Source organism: Equus caballus, chromosome 28, assembly GCF_041296265.1.
Source record: "Equus caballus isolate H_3958 breed thoroughbred chromosome 28, TB-T2T, whole genome shotgun sequence".
Taxonomy (NCBI): domain Eukaryota; kingdom Metazoa; phylum Chordata; class Mammalia; order Perissodactyla; family Equidae; genus Equus; species Equus caballus.
In genome coordinates, this window is record NC_091711.1 from 47,503,143 (window position 1) to 47,525,815 (window position 22,673).

At 50.8% G+C, this 22,673-nt stretch overlaps 1 protein-coding gene and 1 long non-coding RNA gene across 23 annotated transcripts in view; one reads left to right on the forward strand and one right to left on the reverse strand.

The window, feature by feature from the left end:
• Positions 1-1,872: 1,872 nt before the first annotated feature.
• Positions 1,873-6,558, reverse strand: LOC106782728 (uncharacterized). Its single transcript, XR_001380013.3, has 3 exons — positions 6,340-6,558; positions 3,549-3,683; positions 1,873-3,099 (listed from the first exon to the last, which is right to left on the reverse strand). It is a non-coding gene; the product is annotated as an uncharacterized lncRNA (long non-coding RNA).
• The window catches only part of PPARA (peroxisome proliferator activated receptor alpha), a 66,350-nt gene continuing 49,524 nt past the window's right edge, over positions 5,848-22,673 (forward strand). For 4 of the 22 annotated variants that reach the window (XR_002804487.2, XM_023630979.2, XM_023630983.2 and 1 more), the window contains exons 1-2: positions 7,006-7,141; positions 8,098-8,247. The gene's annotated coding sequence lies outside the window, so the exon portion shown is untranslated. Of the gene's footprint in view, positions 6,742-7,000; positions 7,142-7,248; positions 7,536-8,097; positions 8,248-9,104; positions 9,293-9,899; positions 10,017-22,673 lie in introns of those variants that run through there. The other 18 variants (XR_011433431.1, XM_070253552.1, XM_070253553.1 and 15 more) reach the window with 14 other exon arrangements.

The following is a 22,673-nucleotide window of genomic DNA, read 5'->3' on the forward strand; positions in this document are numbered from 1 at the left end:
TTGTCGAGCACCCGGCCCAGGCTTGCAGCTCTCAGGTACTTGGCTCAGCTCTCAGCCTCAGTTTCCATGGCTGGGAGCAGGGACAGGAGCGGCTGCCTGCAGGGCCACTTGAGGCCGAGCGTTGCTGAGTACAAAGGGCCCTGTACACAGGCGGCACATCACCAACGACCTCTACACAAAGCCAAGCCAGGAGGGAGCTCGGGGCACCTGACCCTCTGCCTAGGAAGAGGGACCATGACCGCTTTCCTCTGGGTCAACACTGCCCTTAGGGGACGTGCTCAAAAATCCCTGATTAGTGACCACCTGCCCTGTGCCAGGTGAGGTGAGGACACCTGGAGCAGAGCAGGCTGAGTCCTGAACAGCTTTGTGTCTGAACCAGAAGATAAACAGACACCATCGACCCCTGAAAGCAAGGTTCAACCTCTGCGTCCGGTAATGGCAGGCCAGGTTATTCCAACTGCCTCTCTCCCTGCAAACAAGTAAACATTTTGGATAAAAAAATCATTAAAAAAAAAAATTATGTCAAAAGCCTGTAAGAAGGGCCAAGATAGTGGAGAACCCCAAGGCTGAGTTGGGGGCAGCAGGAAGCAGGAGATGGAGCTCAGCCCTTCTGTCCCAAGACCTTTGTCAAGCTGGCAAGGTTGGGACCTTGACCTGGGGGGACGGAGTGCGAGGACAGAAGTCGAGGTCTGAGCAGTCTCCCTCCTGGTAGGCTGGAGGCTCCAGTGGCCAGACGCCTGGGAGTTGGGAGTGGGGGGGCACCCGGAACTTTCCGGCAGCCCTGCAGGAGCCCAGTGCCCATGGCGCCCTCCTAGAGAGAGTCAGCACTGGGGGCGCTGGGTGGGGACATGGGAGTCACACTCAAGGGCCAGCACAGTACCTGGCACCTACTTAGCGACTACTAGAGCTTTGTTTTTGATGGGGGCGGGATTTTGGGCTTTTTTTTTAAAGATTTTATTTTTTCCTTTTTCTCCCCAAAGCCCCCCAGTACATAGTTGTATATTCTCCGTTGTGGGTCCTTCTAGTTGCGGCATGTGGGACGCTGCTTCAGCGTGGTTTGATGAGCAGTGCCGTGTCCGCGCCTAGGATTCGAACCAACGAAACACTGGGCCGCCTGCAGCGGAGCGCGAGAACTTAACCACTCGGCCACGGGGCCAGCCCCTCGGGGTTTTGTTTTAAAATTACACTCAGTGCTAACATTCGCAGACTTAATCTAACGCATCCTCCTGGAGAGATGAAATGACAGGCTACAGTCTCCCAGTCGTTGGCCTGTCCCACCAACCATCCAGGAACCCCTCCCGCCAGGGTGCTGGCCCCGAGTCCTCCACCTGGGGCCACCGTCACCTTCTAGGGAGCGTTCCCCTGGGGACTGCCCTCGCACAGCACACAGAATTCACCTTTCTTCCTGCCTCCAGCCAACTCCCTCCCCCGCAGACCTCAGGCTCCCAGGCAGAGGGTAGGCTCGTCCCCAGGCCGGACCCCCGCCCCAAGGGTGCCCAATGGCATGTGAGCCAAGGCCCTGCGTGGGTGTGTGACTGACGCAGGCTCCCCAGGCAGCGGCCCACACTCTGCCGCCTCGCTCTGCCTAAGATGGAAATCAGGCCCTCACGAGCGATTTTACGTTCCATGTGCAAGTCTCGACACTAGCCCGAGCCCGGGTGTTGACTTGAACACAAATATCGTAAGTAAACCTGGAGGAGAGAGCTGGGCAGCAGAAGCCTGGAAAAATGTCAGCAGGCCTTCACAACCGGCTGCGTGTTTATCAGTAAACAGAGCCCACCTGGGCCTACGGGCCCTCGACTTGGGGATTTATGAACCAACAGCACTTTACACAGCTTCGGGGTCTGTCGAGTCAAAACATACCAGTCCCTGTTATCAGCACTTCATCTAAGACATTTTTATTCAGAAAAAGCATTTTGAATAACAATGCAAGAATGTAAAGGACGCTCTCAGGGAGAAAAGGGGTATTTCTTGACATCAACTAGATGAAGCTTTACAATCTCTCTGCAATGTCCTGGCTTTTCTTCTCCATTTTGCTGCAGACTGGGAACATTCTGTCAGACATGGTCTGTCCCTTCAGGGGGCTGGGCACCATGGGCCACCTCCTCTAGTCAGTGATGACCAAGGCAGCAGGTGCCAACAGAACAGCCTCGCACACTCACGGAGGCTCCTGTGTGCCAGGCCCGGTGCTAGGCTCCCGGACTGAAGAACTGGGTGAGGCTGGCCCAGCTGGCACAGAGCTCTCTCCTGGAGCCGCAGCCGGGGGCTGGGGGCTGGCAGGCTGCTCGGGCTCAAGTTCACGCTGCCTCCACGGCTGACAGGACTCTTCTATGAAAGGCAGATACCAGGCTAGATCTGAGGATCACGTGAGGGAGCAACACACAGGCACCTGGCCGGGTGTCAGGGAGGTTCGAGGGCTCAATCAACGTCCGCCATTTCGAGTGGCAAGACAGGACTAGGCACCAGAAAGGCAGCGCTGAACTAGACAAAAGCCACATGGGAGGCAGCTGCGACCCAGGGAAGAGGGCAGCTTTGCTGGTGGGATGGATGCCAAGCAGGCTTCCTGGAGGAGGTGATCCTTGGTAGAGGCCTCTGGTAGGTGATCACCAAGTCTCAAATCTGACCCATCTTTCAGGTCCTGACCCTGCGCTTCCCTCAGGCAGCCTCCTAATTCTCACCCCAGAGTCTATGGAGGCAAGCATTGCTGCCCCTTTTAGAGATGGGCAAGTCGTGTGGCCAAGGCTGTGTTATGAGTAGAAGGTAGAGCATGGTTTGGAATCCAGGTCTGTGCGACTCCAAACCCCAGGTTCTATCTGTTGACCTCAGGAGGGAAACGGGGATGCCCCAGGCAGAGGCAGTGACGTGCATATCCACCTGCCTTTATTGTGCATTTGGGCATCAACACACAGGGTCCCGTCTCAGTCCCCCAGACCTCGCCCACCCACAACAGTGCAGGTCCCGGGTGGGACCCCTCCTGGGTCAGATCTCCATCTCCAGCAGAGCGGAACGTCCCCGATCAACCGAATTCGTCTATCCATCATGCTTTACGGCCAGACTCTCTTCACCAGGTCACGGGGGTCCTGAAGCTCCACACTCACCCTAGACAAAGGACGTCGATGACTCAGGCCCTGTCCCAAGGAGATTAAGCCACCGGGGGATGGAATAGCGAGTGCTGACGAGGAGAGTATCTGACTCTCTGGAGGGAAGGGGACGGGGGCCGGGCTGCTGCGGGTGCGTTGTTGCGTTGTTGCGGGCTTCTCTGGAACGGAGAAGCCACATTGAGGTGGACACTGTAGCAAAGCCAGTCTGTAAACTTTGGCTGGGGACAGGTTATTTATCAAAGGGGTGGAGTGTCTATGACAGCAGCAGCTGCTGGGCCTGCAGAAGGTTCCAGAACCTGCAGACCTCAAGTGAGCACATGGCTTTACCTACCGCCACCACCACTTCTCCTTCAGTAATAACAATTAGTTAACATGTATCATTTATTATTTGTACTAATCTGTTGGAGTCGAGCCAAACTCCCCACCTGGCCACAAGGTGCTACCTACCTCTGTCCGTCTTGTACCATTTCCACTCTCTCTCCCCTTGAATATGGCCCCTCTCTCCTGCCACTGCCACTGTGTCACAGCTGCCTCTCTGGAGCTCTGGGACCGAGACTGATCCTTAAAACCGTGCTCCTGGATCTGCCAGAGACAGCCCGGGTATCAGGCCAGGAGAGCACAGGTTTCTGAACCAGACAGCCAACCCCTGGGGGTACCCCGGGGCAGGTGTGGATGGTAGAGTGGGTTTGGACTCTGAGAGCCGGTTCTTGCTCTCTCTTGGAGACCTCAGCGAAGTGACGTCGTCCCTGGTTCTCAGTTTCCTCATCTGTAAAACGAGGACGAACCTAGTTGCCTTGCAGGACTGTTGCGAGTTCTGTGCCTTAAAGTGACAAGACTACATTACCTGGACCCATGAGGTTTTGCTGTCATCACTAAGACGGCAGCCATGCACATGACCATGGCTGGTCCCCACCGATGTCCTGCTGCGGGCCACGGAGCGGCTCTGTCCTTCCGACAGTGAACTCTCCCTTTCTCAATTTGCCTCCCCCCGCCCCGACAACTTCCACCACCTGACCTGAAGGCACGCTTCCAGGAGATCAGAGGCCACTGCCCTGGCTGACAACACTCAGGAAGCACAGATTCCATCTCATCAGGAAGCTTTGTGGATCAGCAAAGGGCAAGCAAGTGACCCGCAGAGGCCCTGGACAGGCCCTGGAAGAGGGCTTGGCTGAGTTGTAGGGCAAACAGACAGACTCCGCCGCCCGGACCCCTAGACCCCTGGGGGAAGCTTCCCCCGGCACAGGCTGGGGCCAGCAGTTGGGTCTCACATTCTCTCTGAACACAGACAGCTGACCCTACCTGCTTACACGTTTGGGGTGTAACCTGCTGCCTAGTATTGGGGGCAGACCCCTATCACTTCAGGTCACCACCCCCTCCTCTGAATGTCCCCACTTCCTGATTCTCCCTGGGAGGCCGAGGGAGAGTCTCGGCTGCGCTGGTGGGACTGGACAGGTTGGGGTATCCCCGAGTGGCTCAGCGGGGCAGTCATGGGCTCCAGAGACCCACCTCCTATCCTGGGCCCCACAATCTATGTGACCTGGTGCAGTGGGCGCCTCTCTGTGCCTCTGCCTCCCCATTGTAATGTGGGCGCCATAATAATTATTTCTCCGAACATCCTCAAGATTAGAAAACATGAAACGGGCCCTGGAACAGCATCAGCACCAGATAAATGGAAGCTACAAACTGAGATACATGTGCCCCCAAATGCTCCAGGATTGACGAAGGCTCCAAGGGGAACCAGGTGGGGCTCAGACGTGTTTGCGAGAGCGCTGATTTGTCCCTGAAGTTACAGACTTCTGCTCAGGCCCTGCACAGACGGCCGTCTCTGTTCTGCTGTGTTGCCTACGCTCCATCAACACTGAAGGAGGTAAGAAGGGAGGGAGAGATTTCCTGCAGCTGGGGGCGGCGCAGGGGGTGTCCTTTGTGGAAGTTTCTCCTATGCTGGGTGAGTGACAAGGTCTTCACGGCAAACAGGAACCCACAGTTCCCCAGGGGGCAGCATGTATGGAGCCATTTCCAGCCAGGACCCTCCCATGAGAAATTCCTGCACTTCCTTCCCCTTTCTACCTGTGGGGGCCTGGCTGGAGCATTTGCTCAGCGACAACTATCAACACATGCATGAAAAACAAGTTTTGTCTCCCTAAAACCTTGGGAACCCCAAGAACCCCAGAATATCACTTCTCTGTGTCTGCTGGATGTGCACACCACTCTGTTGAACCCTGCACAGCTTCCTTTGTCCTCGTTCAAAACGACCGTTCCCGGGTCTTTCCAGCTTGCCTGGTTGAGCTGGATTTATGGCAGACCACTGCGGTGCAAGTGGGAAAAGAAGCCAACACACCTACGTTTGGACTCTTAGTCCTTGACAGCCTGGGATCCGGAGTACATCAGGTGACATCTTTGAGCCTGAAGGTCCTCATGAGGACACAAGCTCCACAAGGGGAGGTGCTCGTCAGCTTCCTTCACTGCTATATCCATGACACCCAGCACACGATGGCCCCTAGCCGCACAAATAAATAATACTGTCGCCTCCCCACTCAACAGATAGCCAGGATATAACGTACGGGGAACACTTCCTAGTGAAACATAATACAAATATTGGCTATTGCTAGTGTGCAATAAAATCTGGACTTGTCTGGCTACAAGTGGGAAGGTTGTGTGGGTGTGTGCATGGTGGGGCAAAGTTCACCCAGGCATGGAGCTAACCAACCATCGTGAGTTTAAAAGGCATCTGCGAAAGGGACCGCTCCGGCCTGTTCTCCAGCGACTGCCTGATGCAGGGATTTGCTGGAGCCGCGTTGCCTGCCCCGAGTAGGTCCTCCTGGGCGCTTGCCGCTACAAATAGATCAGTGGCAGGAGCAGCGGGAGGGCAGGGAGGAGGGCTGGCATAGCACACATTTCGTTCCCAAAGGAGGGGCATCCTGATGCCCTGGCACCAGAGGTTTTGTGCTTTCCCCGCAGGGAGCTGGGCGTCGCCGCGCAAACACAGCCGTTTTGCAGCTCCTCCCCCCCGCCTTGCTCCTAGCTATTGGCTGTCGGGGCCGCGACCTCCCCTTGCGCTGGCAGAGGCCCAGCGCCTTGGCTGGGCACAGTCAGCCCCTCACCCGCGACGCACAGGGGGAGGTGGCACGGCTCTTTGGCAGCCGGCTGTGGGGTGGGGGGCGGGTGGTCGGAGAGGGCAGCGCCTCCCCGCGCCCGTCCCCTTTGCCCTTCATCCTACCCGTTCCCCCGCCAGCCGCACCTTCGCCACCTGTTGATGCGTCCTCCCAGCTCGTGTTCCCTTTCTCCTTCTTTGGCACCCTGGGGTCCCGGGGACAGGTCCTTCCCCGCCCGCCCCCGACTCCCCACCCCGCGCACCCCCGAGCCTCTAGACCAGATCCTCGTACAGACCGGCAGAGCCGGGCTCCCCGAGGGAGGAAGGGCCTCGCCAGCGTGGCCAAGGCGCTGGGCGGGAACGTCCACCCGTCCCGCAGCCTCGCGCCCGCCTCCGCCTGGACTTCAGCCCCTCCCGACGCGCGCGCCTAAGCCCAGCCGCCCGCAGTGTCCCATCGCGGCACCGTTCCCGCCCGCCCGGTGACCTTGGCAGTCCCTCCGCCTCCCCAGCCTCAGTTTCCCCACTGGTGCAGCTGCTGCAGGGCACGAGGTGAGAACCACCCAGCGCGGCCCCGTGGTCTCTGTGGTCCCCCCCGCCCCCGCGAGAAGCCAATCGGGAGCCGCCGTCCGGGAGGTGTGTCCCGCCCGGGCAGCGGCCGGGGACCCGAGGGCGGGACGGGAGGCCCGGGGGCGGGGCTTCCGGGTCGGCCACCCGCGCTCGCCGCCCGCGCTGCCGGGGTCGGGCTGGGGCCCAGGGGGCGGCGCTTGCCGCGGGGGCGCGGCTGGCACGGGCGCGGGGAGGCGGTGCCGGGCATGGGCAGGGGACGCGGCGGCCCCGCGGCGGGGGCAGTGGGCGGCGGGGGCGGAGGCGGCCGCTAGCGCCCTGCCCGGCGCCGCCTCCCTCGGCGCGCTCGCCCGGCGGACCGGCAGGCGGCGGACCGCGGCCCCAGGTGCCCAGGGACGGGCGGGCGGGCGGGCGCGCGGGGGTCCGCGGGCCGGGCCTCCGCTACCCGGGGACCCAGGGTGGCGGCGGGCGGGGGAGGGGCCGGGGCCAGGCGGCGCATGCGCGGGGCTCGGGGCTCCGGCGCCCGCCGCGGACTTGTGTCCGGGATCCCCGGGCCCAGGGGGCCAACCCGTGCTCGGCCTCGCCCCGAGTGCCGGGGGCCTGCCCGGAGCCCCGGCGTCCGCGGCTGTCGGCGGGGCTGCGCTGCGCGGCTGGCGAGGCCGGGGCCCTCAGAGCCTCTGGATCCTTAGGTTGTCCCCTGGGAGGGATGGCCCACCGGGCGGGGGCCTCGGGCGCTCCCTTCCCTCGGCGCGGTCGAGTTTGGGCGTCACCGACTGGGGGTACGTTTCCCAAGACCCTTGGGGATCCCCGAGGCTAGGTAGCCCCAGGCCCAGACAGACCGAGCCCAGGGCCGTGCGCCCGGCGGCCGCGGTCCGACGGGAGAAACTCACGCGGGGCAGTGCGCCGGCCGCGGGGCGCTTTGGCTGGACGGCCCCGCTTCGCGCCGCGCGCAGTCAGGCGGCCCCGGGGCGCAGGGGCTGCCGGCGGACGTCCCGAGGGTCTGTTCTGCCCCCACGCCCACCCCAGACTAACAGCGGACAGCAGCGCGCCTGTGCTGTCCTCGCCTTTTTCATTTAAAGAAGGACGGCGTGCCTCACATGTCAAGGTTCTTTCTAAGAAAGTCCGTGGTGGTATACTGTCTTGGGTTTCGAGGGGCGCTCAGGGACCTTCGGGGCTGCACGCCCACCTCCACCCAGCCACCCTCCTCTCCCGGGCCTGCTTGGCAAGGGGTGCGCGGGCAGTGGGGAAGGGAGGCGGGGCCCAGGGCTTTCCTGGGAACAACCCTCCTGCCATGCCGTTGCCGTGGAAGAAGCCGGGTCACGGTGACTTTCCTCTTCCAAGGTGGTGGAGAGCTGGGGAGAATCCAGAGGACGTATCGCAGTCGTTTCCTCCTTTACCTTCTCCGTGCCAAGGCTGCCGTGAAAGGCCCTCCCTCCCCTGGGAAGTAACAGTTTGTGGCACAAGCGCAGAACCCAGACGTTGGCATCGCAGGTGAAATAGAGGGTTTGATTTACTTGTTTCCAGAATGAAATGCTTTCCGCTGCCCTACGCAGCATTTTGGGGGTTAATTATCCTTTTGTGATGTACCTGAGATATATTTTCAGTGCTTTGAAAATAAGATAAACGTGGATAGATTCCCCTTTAAGTTCTGAAAACTTTATTGTGTCTGTTTCGCTAGGAACTTCATTTCTTCATGGCAGGCTGGTTCCATGTAATTTAAAACTAGGTCGTGTAACAGAGAACTGTTATTACTTGGTGGACCCTGAAGTTGCTCAGGCTGACAAGGGAAGAGCAGCGTCCTGGCCTCTTAGCTGTCTTAATTCTAATCTCAGTGTCAAGCAGACGGCTTGCTGAGATAGCAGGTCAGGTCTAGAACTGCCATCAGCTAGGACTGCGACAGCCACGCTGCAGATTCGAGAGGTCACTGTCCGTGAGGGGCTGGACAGTGAGCCTGACAAAATTCTGTACGACTTTGAAGGAAAGGCAAATTGACAGTAGAAAAAAAGTTTTCTCTCTCTTTTCTCACATCTTAGACGTATAGGTCATTCTGTAACCATAAAATCAGTTTTTTTACTAGCTCGTGTTTGTCAAAATTGTGAACAGTTTTTTAAACATTGTATGTGTGTGTGACAGAGAGAGGAGAGAAAAAAAGGTTTCTTCTATATAAACTATTTTGTAACCTGCTTTATTGACTATTAGGTTATGAAAAGTCTTTCCATGTGAATAAATGTTTGTGCTTTATCATCTTAAATGTCTATAATATTCCATTGCGTTCAGATACATTAATTAGTCAGTTCCTTTATATGTGTGTGTGTATGTGTATATTTATTCATTCTTTCTATAAATAGTTATTAAGTAGCTGCTGTGGGCTGTTGGCTCACTACTGAGCAAGGCAACTTTGGATCTGCTCGTCAAGCTGATTTTTATGCCAGAATATGAAAGAGAAATGTAAAGATTATCCTCACCTTCTTAAAGGATGAAACTGGAGTGCAGAGAGGGAACTCTTCTTGCCTAGCATCGTGCTGTTTGGCGATTGGTGAGCAGTGCTTTTTTCCTTGCATGCCGTCTATGAGCATCCATGTTTTCATGATAAATATTCTTTAAGTAATCTTTAAAAAGATTTTATTGAAATGTTTCTCTGCTTAATGTAAACAGATTTTAGACATGCCAGATTCTCTGCTCTTTTTTCCCCTCTCGCGGTCTCTGTGTGTGAGTGGATGTATTCTCAATGGCAAGTGGGTTGAGTATCTTAAGTTCCAAGCGGCTGGTGTTTTTGAACAATTGTAGTAATTTTGTTGCCTTGCAGTTAGAGGATGTGGCCTGTATAATTTCTGCTTTTTTGGAATTTGAGGGCCTGTTTTCGGTGGCTTGGCATAAAGTCAGTCTTTTAAATGTTTCATAGACATTTCAAAAAGAGGCATAGTTTCTGTTTGTAGGAAAACATTTGCTGTATCTGCTATTTCTACCTTATTAATTACATAAAACAAGCCAATCCACTTCTAAGGCTATGTGGTTAGGGAAAATTAGGCAGAGAATTTTAATTTCCGACTTGGTGTTAAGATAGTTTTAAGGTAAGAGCCAAAAAGGAGAAGTCCTGGATGTCCCAGTGGACCTTATTTAAAAGAACTTGTTTCTTCTTCCAGGTGTTTCTGTTGCTGGCGTGCAGTGAGCTTCTTAGGGAAATGAACACTTGGGCGAATTTTCCAGCCTCTTCTGTGGGTCGCAGGCGTAATGTAGTCTGATTTGCTCATTATCTGGAGGTGCGTTTGTCCTTTGCTTCTAGAGGATTTAATTCCTTAGCATCGTGTAGTTATGATACGGTGGGGTCTCGAAAGTGAAGAATTTACTCCTCACCGGGTCAGCCCTGTTCGAGCTGTTCCTGTGTGTGAGCTGCATTTGCTTTGAGATCAGCGTATAGACAAGAAGTATTGGAAGATTTTTGGTTTGCATCAGGAAAGCAGCTTGTTCTGGTGGAAAAGGCGTTAGGTGGTTAACCTTGAGGTTTGGATTTTCGTCCCTCAGCTGCTGCCTGCCAGGCCTGGGGGTTTTGTCCACATCCCTCCACTGCTATTTTCTCATCAGAAAATGGATTTCCTCTGCCTTCCGCCTCTAAAGGGTCAAAAACGGTGGATTACGTGAAGATTCTTTATAAAATCTGTAAAACCGTCTGTGGCCCAGGAGGCGTCTCGAGAGGACGAAGCTACACCCTGAGCTGCCCGCCCCTTTCCCTCAGCCACATCTGATTCCTGTATGATTTTTGCTCTGACCATTTTATGATTTTTCAAAGGCTTTCAGAAAGAAACACACCTCCTCTCCATATGCAAATTTTTAAAAAATTTCTTAATAGATACTTGAGAGTTCTACACCAGTTAGAATAAAACGTCACGAGTGGCTCGTGTTTTCTCTGAACGTGGACATGCCTCAGGTTTGGATGGTGATGCATTTTGCATTTGTCCTGACTCCGGTATAGCTAGACCATACTGGCCCTCCTCCTTGCCGGGTCTGCGAAATCGCGGGCTCGGTGCAGTCTTCCTGGACCTGGGCGCGCCTGTGTCGGGCGGCTCCTGGGTGCTGCCCTGCATCGGGCTCCTCGTTAGTGTCACTCTCCCCACTGGTTCTAACTTGCTGACAGCGGAGTGTGCCTTGCTCATTTCTGCGCAGCTGGTCCTGTATACTGAGTCGGCACTTGTAAATGTTCATTAACAAATAAGTGATGAACAGAATTTAATTCAACAAGTATTTATTGGTGGGCCTCTGTTTTCTCCGGTACTCAGATGTGGCGGGGAGCTGGCTGGGGCACTTAGAAGCACAGACAGCAGGCCTACCCTCCACAGGAGGACTCCACCTGCCGTTTTGCCCCTTCCCTGGTACCTGGGTTGGTGAGAGCGCGTTCTTCCATCAGTGCTAGATGGGTGTCCTGTACGCCACACTGGACTTCCACGTGAAGCTTCTGTTGCGTCAGGGCTGTAAATGTGGTGGTGGCAGTTAAAACAATTCTATGCGTAATTATCATTAGGTTTGGGGTATATCATGCATTAAGTAGACTTTTTATGAGATGGTTTGAGAAGCTAATGAAGTAAAATGCTCTTTCTTTCTGCGAGATCATGGATTCAAATCCCAAACAACAGACTCAGTTGGACAGCGCTATGTTTAAACCTTTGTGCGTTGGGATGTGCTGATATTTAACATGGCAAGGGTCCTGCAGACGCTCCAGTTGTGGACGTGAGATCTGCACAGGAGAAATTAGAGAAAACACGGATTAAACATCTTCTGTGTTCCAGGATGCAGCTCTCTTCTGACTGCTTTTACTTTGCTGTATTTTAGGAGATTTGCAAATAAAAAGGAGTGGCAGTTTCTATTCTGATTGATTTACGCTTTAACTTAGAGATCCCAAGTAGGCTTGTGAAGAAGTATTGCATTGAATGGTAGGAGTTAGGAAAGCAAATACAGAAGGACTAATTGTCTCAAAGATTATGAGCTTCATGGGAATGATTTGAAGTTATAATAAAGTTAAGTAAACAGTGTATTGCAGTTCCCTTTTTTTTTTTTTTTTTTTTTAAAAGATTTTATTTTTTCCTTTTTCTCCCCAAAGCCCCCCCGGTACATAGTTGTGTATTCTTCGTTGTGGGTTCTTCTAGTTGTGGCATGTGGGACGCTGCCTCAGCGTGGTCTGATGAGCAGTGCCATGTCCGCGCCCAGGATTCGAACTAACGAAGCACTGGGCCGCCTGCAGCGGAGCGCGCGAACTTAACCACTCGGCCACGGGGCCAGCCCCTGCAGTTCCCTTTTTTCCCCCATTTTAAAGAGTGGGTGAGGCCCCAGGTTTTCCTGCCGCCATTTGTAACTGAGTCAGTCTGTGGTTATGTGATAACCACGCTGAGGTGACAAATCGCCAAGCTCCAGTGAAAGAGACCTGGTTATGGTGAGGTTGACATGTGGCTATGTCCCTTTCTGAAATAGTCTAAGTAATTAGTTGTCAGCCTTATGTGAAGATGTAAATGCATGTTTACAGTTGAGCAATAGGCTTATAAAATACAAGATTGCAGAATCAAGGGACAACCACATCTTGATGATCTGAAAGCAAGTTTTTTTCTATTACCTGTATGCCAGATGGGGTTTTTTTCACTGGAAGAATTCTTGGAAGCATTTTCAGGCAGCTTTCCTTATTGGACAAGTTGACATCTATCAGGCTGCCAATGAGAGGAGCATATTCCACTCTGTCTGCGATTATCAGTACGTTTGATAAATTCGAGACGGCCGTCTCATTGTGGCTCATTTTGCGGGACAGCATGATGACCGGGCTAGTGTCTTCTTTATTCACTGTTGTCCACTCACAGTCTATTTCTGTTTTTCTGTCTGTGCATTGAGGATAGGATTAACGTGAATGATGTTTAAACGGAAGATTGTTCAGAGAAATTTGAAATTTGGGTTAAACAGAATCATCTCTGTGTGTGTGGAAGTTATTTATAATAGAAACAAACAGGGCTGCATTTGACACGTGCATGGCTCCCGTAGATGTTAGGATCTGTGAGGGGAGTATTTTGCTTGAGTATTATGATTGCCCTTATTTTCCACTTTGAAAATGTTACAGAGTCTCTTAGGCGATCTAGGCAAGGCAGCTTCCGCTCCCGTCTCTGCCGAGCCCTCCTGATGGTGCACAGCAGGCAGACCGATGTGCGTGCCAGTTCAGAAAACGACCTTTGTTCTCTTCTTTCTTTAGAAAAACTCCCTTGTTGAGAGTATTTTCTAGAAAGGAAGGCATTCTCTTGCTGTGGTTCTCAAATCATAGAAATAACCCTAATCGTTATGTTCAGTACGGAGTGCTAGAAGAGACAAGTAGTTTTTAAAAAAGTTCAATTGTGCAAAGAAATTGACAGTGAGAGCTTGATGGGAGGTGAGACCCCAAAGAAGAAGGCGGCTTTGAAAAATAAGAAGCGTGAAGAAGAGAAAGGTATTGGAGAATTTAAATGCACTTGAAACTGATGTTCCTTGAGAGACAAGACCAGCACAAACAGGATTAAAAGAGCATGTGTGGGGGCCGGCCCCGTGGCTGAGTGATTAGGTTTGCACGCTCCACTTTGGCAGCCCGGGGTTTCACCAGTTTGCATCCCGGGCATGGAGCTAGCCCACTCATCAAGCCATGCTCTGGTGGCATCCCACATAAAATAGAGGAAGATTGGCACAGATGTGAGCTCAGGGCCAATCTTCTTCACCAAAAACAAAAAAGCATGTATGACAAGTGATGATGAAAGAACTTGGGGTGGAAGTATTGGTGCCTGGAGGGTTTGTCCAAGTCAGAGAAAGAAGGTTCTAGACCTAGGGAAAAAGGTGGGTGAAGGCGCATGCACTCAGTTGTGTGTGGAGCATTTCTGAAAGAGATGGGAGGGTGGTCACCAATGGCAGGTGAAGGATGCTGACCGAGCCCTGGAGCAGCCTGGAAACCAAAGCTCAGAACCGGCAGCGAAGAGACAGGAAGTGCGGATCAGCGCTGATGCGTTGACCAGAAGGAGGAAGGTTACCATTCCTGGCTGGGGGCGACTGCGGATGGTGGCAGAGGAAGGTTTGCGTGGAAAGCTTTCGGGGGAGAGCAGTAGCAATTCTTCCTGAGTCCTGGCCTTCGTGTGTGAATGTAGAGTCTAAAGAATGCTTAGCAGGATTTCAATCTAAGAGGAGAGAACTATGAAATTTTTCTCTCACTCTGGAAACTGAAGATTATCAACTTTTTTTCCTCCTCTCTTCTCTTTACTTAGATGAATCTAACAAAGTTAGCTTTCAGTGTCTAGGTCAGAAGTTGAGGCAGGGTGAATATTTAACCAGATTCAAGGACGGCTGGTAATCTTTGATACGAAGAGAGGTACAACGCTTGAGAGAAAGGAGAATCTAGGAGGAAAAAAACCCAGGTATATCCACGGCTGAATCATGGACAGATTAGAGAGCATGGTACCTAGGGAGCATGGGGTTGCTGTGTTTGGCGTGAATGAATTCAGATGTGGGCTGTCTGAGTTGAATAAACCATTTTCTAGGAGACAGTTCAGAAAGATACATGCCCACTTAGGGTCTCGGATCTGGTTCAGTCCCTTTAAGGAAACGTGAAAGACAAGCCAAGCCATTAAAACTCAGAACTCAGGGACGGAATTACTTTCAAGAGATGAAAAGGTGCAGTTCCAACCTAAGGCATTAACACATCCACCGGCCTGTCATTCTAGATAGCTGCTGTCATCGTGTTTACACACGTGACGTTGAATTGCCAAGGGGCCGTGGGACGGCTGTTCCCTTTCTGGTCCTCTGTGTGTACCTTCCTCCGAGCCCTCCTGGCTTTCCCTCCCCCTGTGCCAGCACTTCGTCTCCACGGTGGCCTGGATCCAGCCCACCTCGCCACCTCCCTAGAGGTCCCCTGCTCTTCGTCATCCTTGTCGTGACGTCAGGCCCAGCACCCACTGGCCTTCCCGACACCACCACCCACCCTCCCTGAGGCTCAAACTTAGAGCGTCCGGTTCTGAGCCACCTGTGTTTGCCCTCCCTGACCGTGGTCTTCGTCCTTGTCCAGTGAGTGGCCTCTGCTGGGGCAACAGAGGCAGGACAAGTGCAGGGTCCCGACCCTCAGCTCTCCGACGCACGTGGACTGCTCCTCTCACCTGTGCCTCAGTTTCCCTGTCTCCAGATGGGGCAAATACTAGTGCTTTCCATGGGGGGTGGTACCTGGCATAGTAAGAACTCTGTAGATGTTTCTTTGCTTATGGTTCGCTCTCCAGCCTTAACGCTGACTCACTCATCCTCATTTGTCAGCTCCCGTCCTGACTAGGAAGGCCTGGCCCTACGACTCAGGGGCCGACTTTCTTTCTACACTACTGGTTCCTCCCACCCACCGTGCTTCCTGCTTCATCCCTGGGGCACTCCCTCACCCTCGTCCCCCACCTCACCCCCATAACCTCTACTCTGGAGATCTCAGCTTCAAATTGCTTTCTTAGGAAAACCTCTCTGAAGTGCGTGCCCAGGGCGATCTCTCTGATAGAAGCACTAACCAGCTCAGGGCTTTTTCTCCAAAGCGCATGCAATTTGCCTGGCAGCTTGATGGAAGTCCCTCTCCCAGATGAGTGATGAGTCAGTGGGTCACGGACCCGAGGGTGGGGGGATCCCTAGCTGCCTCGCTCACCATCCTCCTGGAGCGCACTGCCAGCAGGCGCTACAGGACCGGCTGTGCGAGCTGCAGCTCCTGTGGGATCTCCTCCGTTTGAGATTCCGTCAAGGCCTCATCGGACACCACCTCCTGCGTGAAGACTTCCTTGATCCTCCCCCAAACCAGATGCAGGAATGTCGCCCCTCAGATACCCTACGGCAGTTTGAATCTCTCTGATTTGACAGATTCTGCCTTCACTTCAGCAGCTGTTCAGGGGGCACTTCAGTCATTTCTTCCTGAACTCATTCATTCATTCAGCACATGTTTACTGAGCGCCTACTCTGTGCCAGGCAGTGTTCTACGTGTTGGGAAAGCAGTGGGAACACAACAGGCCCAGTTGCCTGAGCACGACCGCAGGCTCAGAGGGGAGGCAGGCACGAAGCCCAGGACATGAGCTGTGTGGTAAGAGCCAGCTCGAGGCAGGGCTGCTCCCTGGCACCGTGGCGGCTGCCGGAGCAAGCAGCATTTTAACCCCGAGCAGAATGTGCAGCCTAGGAAATGCTTGTCTTTCAAATTCCCTAAAGGAACTAAGTTGGGAGAGAGGAAAGAGTAAATAAAAGTCACCCAAGAAATTTCAGAACCCATTTTAGTTGTGAGGCTTATCTTAAAGGCATTAAGTGATACGTGAAATCCTTCTGACCCTCTTAGGTCAGCAGAATCCAAATCTCAGGTGGATGTTAACTGTCGTCGTGCTACTAATGACTGACGTTCAGGAAACACTGTGTGTTTAGTCACTGTGTCTGTCTCTCCTTGTCGCCAGTAGTTCCAGCATTAAGAGCAGATAAGCCTTCTGAGCAGTGAGTCTGTGTTAATCACATGAGTGTGATAATTGCTTCCTGACAGGCAGACTTGAAGTGACATGAGCTGGACGGTGAGTGCTGGTAGCTTGACACCATTTGGTTTGATAGACGCGAACGAGGCAAATTATTTCCTAGACAAATGTGAGCCCTTTCCTAGGATGGTAGTGAGTGATGTCAGCGCCTCGGGGGGGGGGGCGGTAGGGCAGGCTGGCTTCTGGCTTTGTGGGGTGGGGGGTGCAGAGGGAGGGAGGGAGGCAGCCGTCTCCCGCCCCGGGGTCCTGAGCCCTGTGGCTGCGTTCGGGGCTGGCTGCCAGGTGTTCCTGGGAAACCCCCATGGGCGTGATGATGTGTTGGGCCAGCTTCCGACACCAGCCCCGCCTCTTTCTAGTAGGCTCCCTAAAAACCAGGCAATGGAGATGGGTTTGAAGGGCTTTTTTTGGTCAGGTTTATTGAGGTATAATTTACATACAGTAAAATTCATCCTTTTTAGATGTACAATTCTGTGAGTTTTGAAAGCCCCCTCTGGCCCCTGTTTCTGCACTGGGTATCAGCTGAGGGGCCCACATCCCTTTGCTCGTGGCCCCTTTGTTGCCCAAACCAGCAGCAAGGGTGGAGTCCTTCTCATGCTCTGCATCTCTCTGACCTCCCTTTTCTTCTGCCTCATTTCAACCAGAGAAACTTGTCTGCTTTTAAGGGCTGCAGCGATCTGATCGGGCCCACCAGGTAATCTCGGTGATCTCCCCTCTCGGGGTCTGTACCTCGGTCTCCTGGGGCTGCCCTAACAAAGCACCACGATCCGGGGGCTTTGAAAACAGAAATTTATTCTCTCGCTGTTCTGGAGACCGAAAGTCTGAAATCAGGTGTCAGCAGGGCTGTGCTCCCTCTGAGCCTCTGAGGAGGAGCCTTCCTTGCCTCCTCCCAGCTCCTGGTGGTGGCCGTCCTCCCTGGACGTTCTTTGGCTTGTAGAAGCATCTCTCCGGTCTCTGCCTGGGTCTTCCCCTGGGTTCTCTGTGTGTGTGGATCTGTGTCCAAATTTCCTTTTTTCATAAGGACACCAGTCATATTGGATCAGGGGCCCCCGACTTTAGTATGGCCTCATCGTAACTACGCCTGCAAAGACCCCGTTTCCAGTAAGGTCACATTCCGAAGGACTAGGGGTTAGGATGTGGATGTATGTTTTTGGGGGACACATATCAGCCCATAATGGTACCTTAATCACCTCTGCGGAGCCCCCTTTGCCATGGTGACATGTCCATAGGCTCTGGGATTGGAGCGTGGACATCTTTGGGGGCCATTGTTTGCCACCACACCATGGTCCTGCCCTCCTGGAACTCACAGTCTATTGGCACCTAACACCTGCTCAAGGAGGTGTGGGGTACTGAGACCACTGAACGTGTCTTACCCACACTCGAGTGTGGGTGACCTGTTCATTGTCCAGCTCTGTCAATTAAGGGCTAATCTGTGACATCAAAGATAAAAAGTGGTGACCAGCATTGCGCAGTGCCTTAGGCAGCTAAGGTGGGGCAGGTAGTGTGGACCTCGCCCAGGCCATGAGAGTTTTAGGAGACAGATGTCAGGAAGGACAGCACAGTGAGCGCAGAGCCTGGCGGCTCCTTCCTTCCCTCCGTTAGGCTGGTGCTGAGGGGGCCAGCTGTAGGGGAGGCTAGAGTGCTGGGTCATGGGGTCTGTAGGACTCTCCCAGCTCCGTGTCCCTGTTCATAGAAGGAGGAATGTCATGAGGGATGTCATGTCATGCTCATTCCCCTGGGGGAGGTCTTCTCTGAGCCCCTTCCCCGCACTGTCTCCATCTAACATGGCAGCTGCTTTCATTGTCGTCTTTCCTCTGACTCCCTTGCTGGAACAGCAGCACCGTGGGCCATGATGTTTGTCTGTCTCCTTCACTCTGTGCCCAGAGGGGCTACAACATGGCCCAGCATGGGAGGTACCTAAAACTGTCTGCCCAGTGAACAGAGCCTTCCTCTCTACTTAATGGTCTGTGCCCTCCTGCTTGTGGAAAAGATGACAATTTTTCTGTCCTAAAATTTTATTAGGAAGCTGTTGTTTGCCTGAATCTGAGGAAAACCTTAAGAACATCTAATTGTTTCCCTATATTCCAGTCTATGGATTTCATTGAAGAGACAGAAATACTTCTTGGTAGCTCTGGAAGTAAAAAAATAAAGAGAAAAAGCACCATTTCAAACTGTGGAGCTGATAAATATTCATGACTATTGAGTGCTTTGTACATGTTAAGATGCTGGCTCCATTTCTGGTAATGGCTTAGTAGTTTGGAAGTCAACTCAAAAAGGTGGACAGAGTCGTTAAACACATGCCGAGGTGTTGGAGAGCTCATGAGGTAGTGAACCCTTGCCAGGCTGAGGTCTGGAGAAGATGGAAACTTGACATTTGGGGTCATTTTGTCTCTGGGTGTTGGCCAGTTTATGGAAGATGCACTTAAGAACCTAGTAGCACTTCTGTGGGGCCAGGAGTCAAAGTTTGGGATATAAAACCTGTGAGAAGGGAAAACCCTGGTAAACATCCCAAACTTTGGGTTGGGACCCCAAAAAGCTGCCCTCTAGAAGTACAGGTGATCTGGAAATGGATCAGCTGCTCAAGGACTGACGCCCGGTTCTACCTAATCTCAATCCTTGAGGTTGGATTAAGGTGATCCCAGATCGCTAGGGCTTCCCATCCCTGCAGAAGCAAACGGATATGCTCTCTGCAGGAACAAAGCAGCACCAAGGCCTCTATTTCTAAGAACACATTTTCAAGTACAGGCAATCCTTGCTTTGCATAGTTCCATGATGCACGAATTTCAGTGACCACAGGTAGTTAAATAGTAACACCAGTCACCCAACAACGCGGCTCAAGTTTCAGTAACCAGACATAAGAACTATGAGCAGTTGCATAGAGCACAGGCTCTGCTGTCAGCTCTCCACAAATCACGACACAGATCACAGACGTGCGTCAGGATCAGTGACCAATCCCGTCACTCCTTTCAAAGCCAGTCTGTGATTGGTCACTGCAGTCTGTCATTCTGTTCCCGCGCAGAGAGCAAAGTGCATAGTTGTGTTGCCTCCTTGTCTCCCAGTGATAAGCCCACGTGGCATTTTATGAAAACGGAAAAGTGGAAGAGGAATTGGCCAACAAAGATGAAAGTGCATTTATTTAAATGAAATATGAAATAAAATAAGTGAAAAATGGTAATTCTGGAAGAATCAGATGTAAACGGAATTGTAGAAAAAATAGGGGACCATGGAAATGTGGACACTGCTGACATTCGAGACTCTAGATGGGCAGCCAGAAGGACTTAGTGAAAGTGACTAAACGTAAACAAAGAAAGCAGTTGGGATGAAAAAGATGAAGATATCCTAGAGGAAGTGATCCCAGCAAAAAAATCGCTTTGAAAGGAACTCGCTAGATAGTTCATGACATTGAAAGTGCAAAGGATAAAATGTTGGAAGGTGATCCAGGCTGAGAAGTATGACCGTTCGCTAAGGCGTAGAAAAGATCTTCACTCCGTACTGGAAGTTATACAATGAGAAGGCAAGCCTGGTTCGAACTATTCTTGATAAGTTTTTTACGAAGAAATAAAACAGTTTAATTCTCAGTGCTCCTAATGTTTTAAATTACAATGTACTAAATAAACACTAGTTTTACCATATTTTTTATTTCCCTGTGCATTTACGACTGATAATAAGAGATGTTTCATGTTTTGACAAAAAATTTTAAAGATCAAGGAGCAGTTGTAATCTTTGCCATTAATTAATAAAATCACTTTGCACGTTTCTGCTTGCATGATTTTTTTTTATGGTCGTGCACTACTATGCAAATCAAGACTGTTTGTGTACACTAATGCCACACAACAAAACCAACGAAACCTACGAGGAGAGAAGACCTCATGAACCAGCAGAAATAATAGATGATAGCAACAGACCCACATGACTCTAAATATTAGACTTGTAAAACAGAAACTTTAAAATAACGTTGCTTACTATATTCAAGAAGAAGTAAGATAAGGTTGGTAATTTTGGTAGAGTACTAGACATTGTATTTTTAAAAAGGACATTGACTTGAAAGATAACCAAGTAGAAATTATAAAACTGAAAAATGCAAAAACTGAAAGTACATTCTCTGGAGGTAGAGGTAACAGCAGAGTAGACACAACTGATGAGAGAGTTGGTGAATTATAAGATAGGTTAGAAAAAAAAATCTAAAATGAAGCACAAAGAGACAAAAGGATGGAAATAAAAATATGGAGGATACAGTGATGAATTCTGTCATATGTGTAATTGGAATCCTAGGAGGATAAGAGAGAGAGAATGGAGTAGAGGCAATATTTAAAGAGAGAGTGGCTGAAGTTATTCCAACACTGATGAAAGATGTCAAGTCACAAATTCAAGAATCCCAAAGAACTGCAAGCAGAATTAGAATCAAGGAAAAATCCGTACCTAGACACACTATCATAAAATTGCTGGCAAAAAAGACAAAGTGATAATCTTAAGAGAAGCTAGAAGTTAAAAAAACAAACAAACAAAAGCCTTTCAAAGAAGCAACTATTCAGAGATAATTTCTCAACCAAAACAATGGAAGCCAGAAGACAATGAAAAGACATCTTCAATGTTCTGAAAGTTGGATTTATTCCAGGAATACAAGGTTAGTTTAACATTTAAAAAGTAATCAAGCATCAAAAAAGATGAAATGCGTAGGGATAAAATGCATGAGACCTGTACAGTGGAGTCTGCAAGCCCTTCTTCCCACAACGATCTGCAGATTCCAAGCGATCAGGGTACAATCTCAGCATGCCTATCTGTAGAGTCTGACAAGCTGATTCTAAAGTTATGTGGAAACATAACTAAACAACTTGGAAAAAGAACACAGTTGGAGGACTTAGACTACCTGATTTCAAGAATCGTGATCGAGCTGCAGTACTCAAGACAATATGGTATCGATATGAAAAAATACAGAGAATGGAACAGAATAGCAAGTCCAGAAATAGACCTGCACATATGGTCAATTGATTTTCAACAAAGTGCCAAGTCACACAGTGGGGAGAGATACTCTCTTCAACACATGGTACTGGAACGATTGGATAGCCATATGCAAAAGAACAAACCTCAACCCTCACCTTACACTACATTTACAGAAAGAAAAAGAAGAAAAACTTGAAATGGGGCAGACCTAATTGTAAGAGTTTAAACTATAAAATTTCCAGAGGAAAACATAAAGAAATCTTAGTGATTTGAGGTTTAGCAAAGATCTCTTATAACTGATTCAAAAAGTGTGAACTATATGGGGCTGGCCTGGTGGCACAGTGGTTAAGTTCTTGCACTCCACTTCAGTGGCACCGGGTTTGCAGGTTCGGATCCTGGGCATGGACCTAGCACTCCTCGTAAGCCACACACTGTGGTGGTGACCCACATAAAACAGAGGAAGATTGGCAGCAGATGTTAGTTCAGGGCCAGTCTTCCTCACAAAAATAAATAATTAAAGTATGAACTATAAAATAAAAAATAAATTGGACTTCATCAAAATTATAAACTTTTGCTCATCAAAAGACACTTAACAAGATGAAAAGGCAAGCCACAAACTTGGAGAAAATATTTGCAAAACATATATCTGACAAAGGACTTGTATCTGGAATATATAAAGAACTCTTACAATTCAATAAAAAGAAGACAAACAACCCAATTAAGAATTAAAGCAAAAATGGGCAAAAGAAGGGCACTGAATGGCAAGTAAGCACATGAAAAGATGTTCAGCATCATTGGTCATTAGGAAAATGCAAATTAATAGTAGTAGATACCACTATTAGTGGCACAGAGATATCTACACACCGACTAGAATGGGCTACAATTAGAGACTGACCAAGAGTGGCTGAGGATGTGGAGCAACAGGAACTCTCATACACTGATGATGGAAATGGAAAATGGTACAGCCACTTGGGGAAACATTTTGGCAAAGATATCACTGACATTATTATCGAAAGTATCATATAACTGAAAGAAGCCCATCTGAAAAGGCTACATACTGTATGATTCCAACTATTTCAGAGGCCGAAAAAAGCAAAACTATAGAGACAGTAAAAAGATGAGTGGTTTCCAGGGGTTAGGGGAAAGAGGGGTGAATAGGGGGAGCAAAGAGGATTTTTAGGGCAGTGAAACTTCTCTGTATGAGTCTGTAATGGTGGCTACATGTCATTATACATTTGTCCAAATCCATAGACTGTACAAGACCAAGAGTGAACCTTGATGTAAACCAGGGACTTTAGTAAGTAATAATATATTGTTATTGGCTCATCAGTGGTAACAAATGTAACAAATGTACCAAGATGTTACTAATAGAAAAACCATGGAGGGGAAGTGAGGAGAGGAGGGCGTATATGAGAACTCTGTACTTTCCACTCAGTTTTTCTGTAAACCTAAAACTGCTCTAAAAAAGTC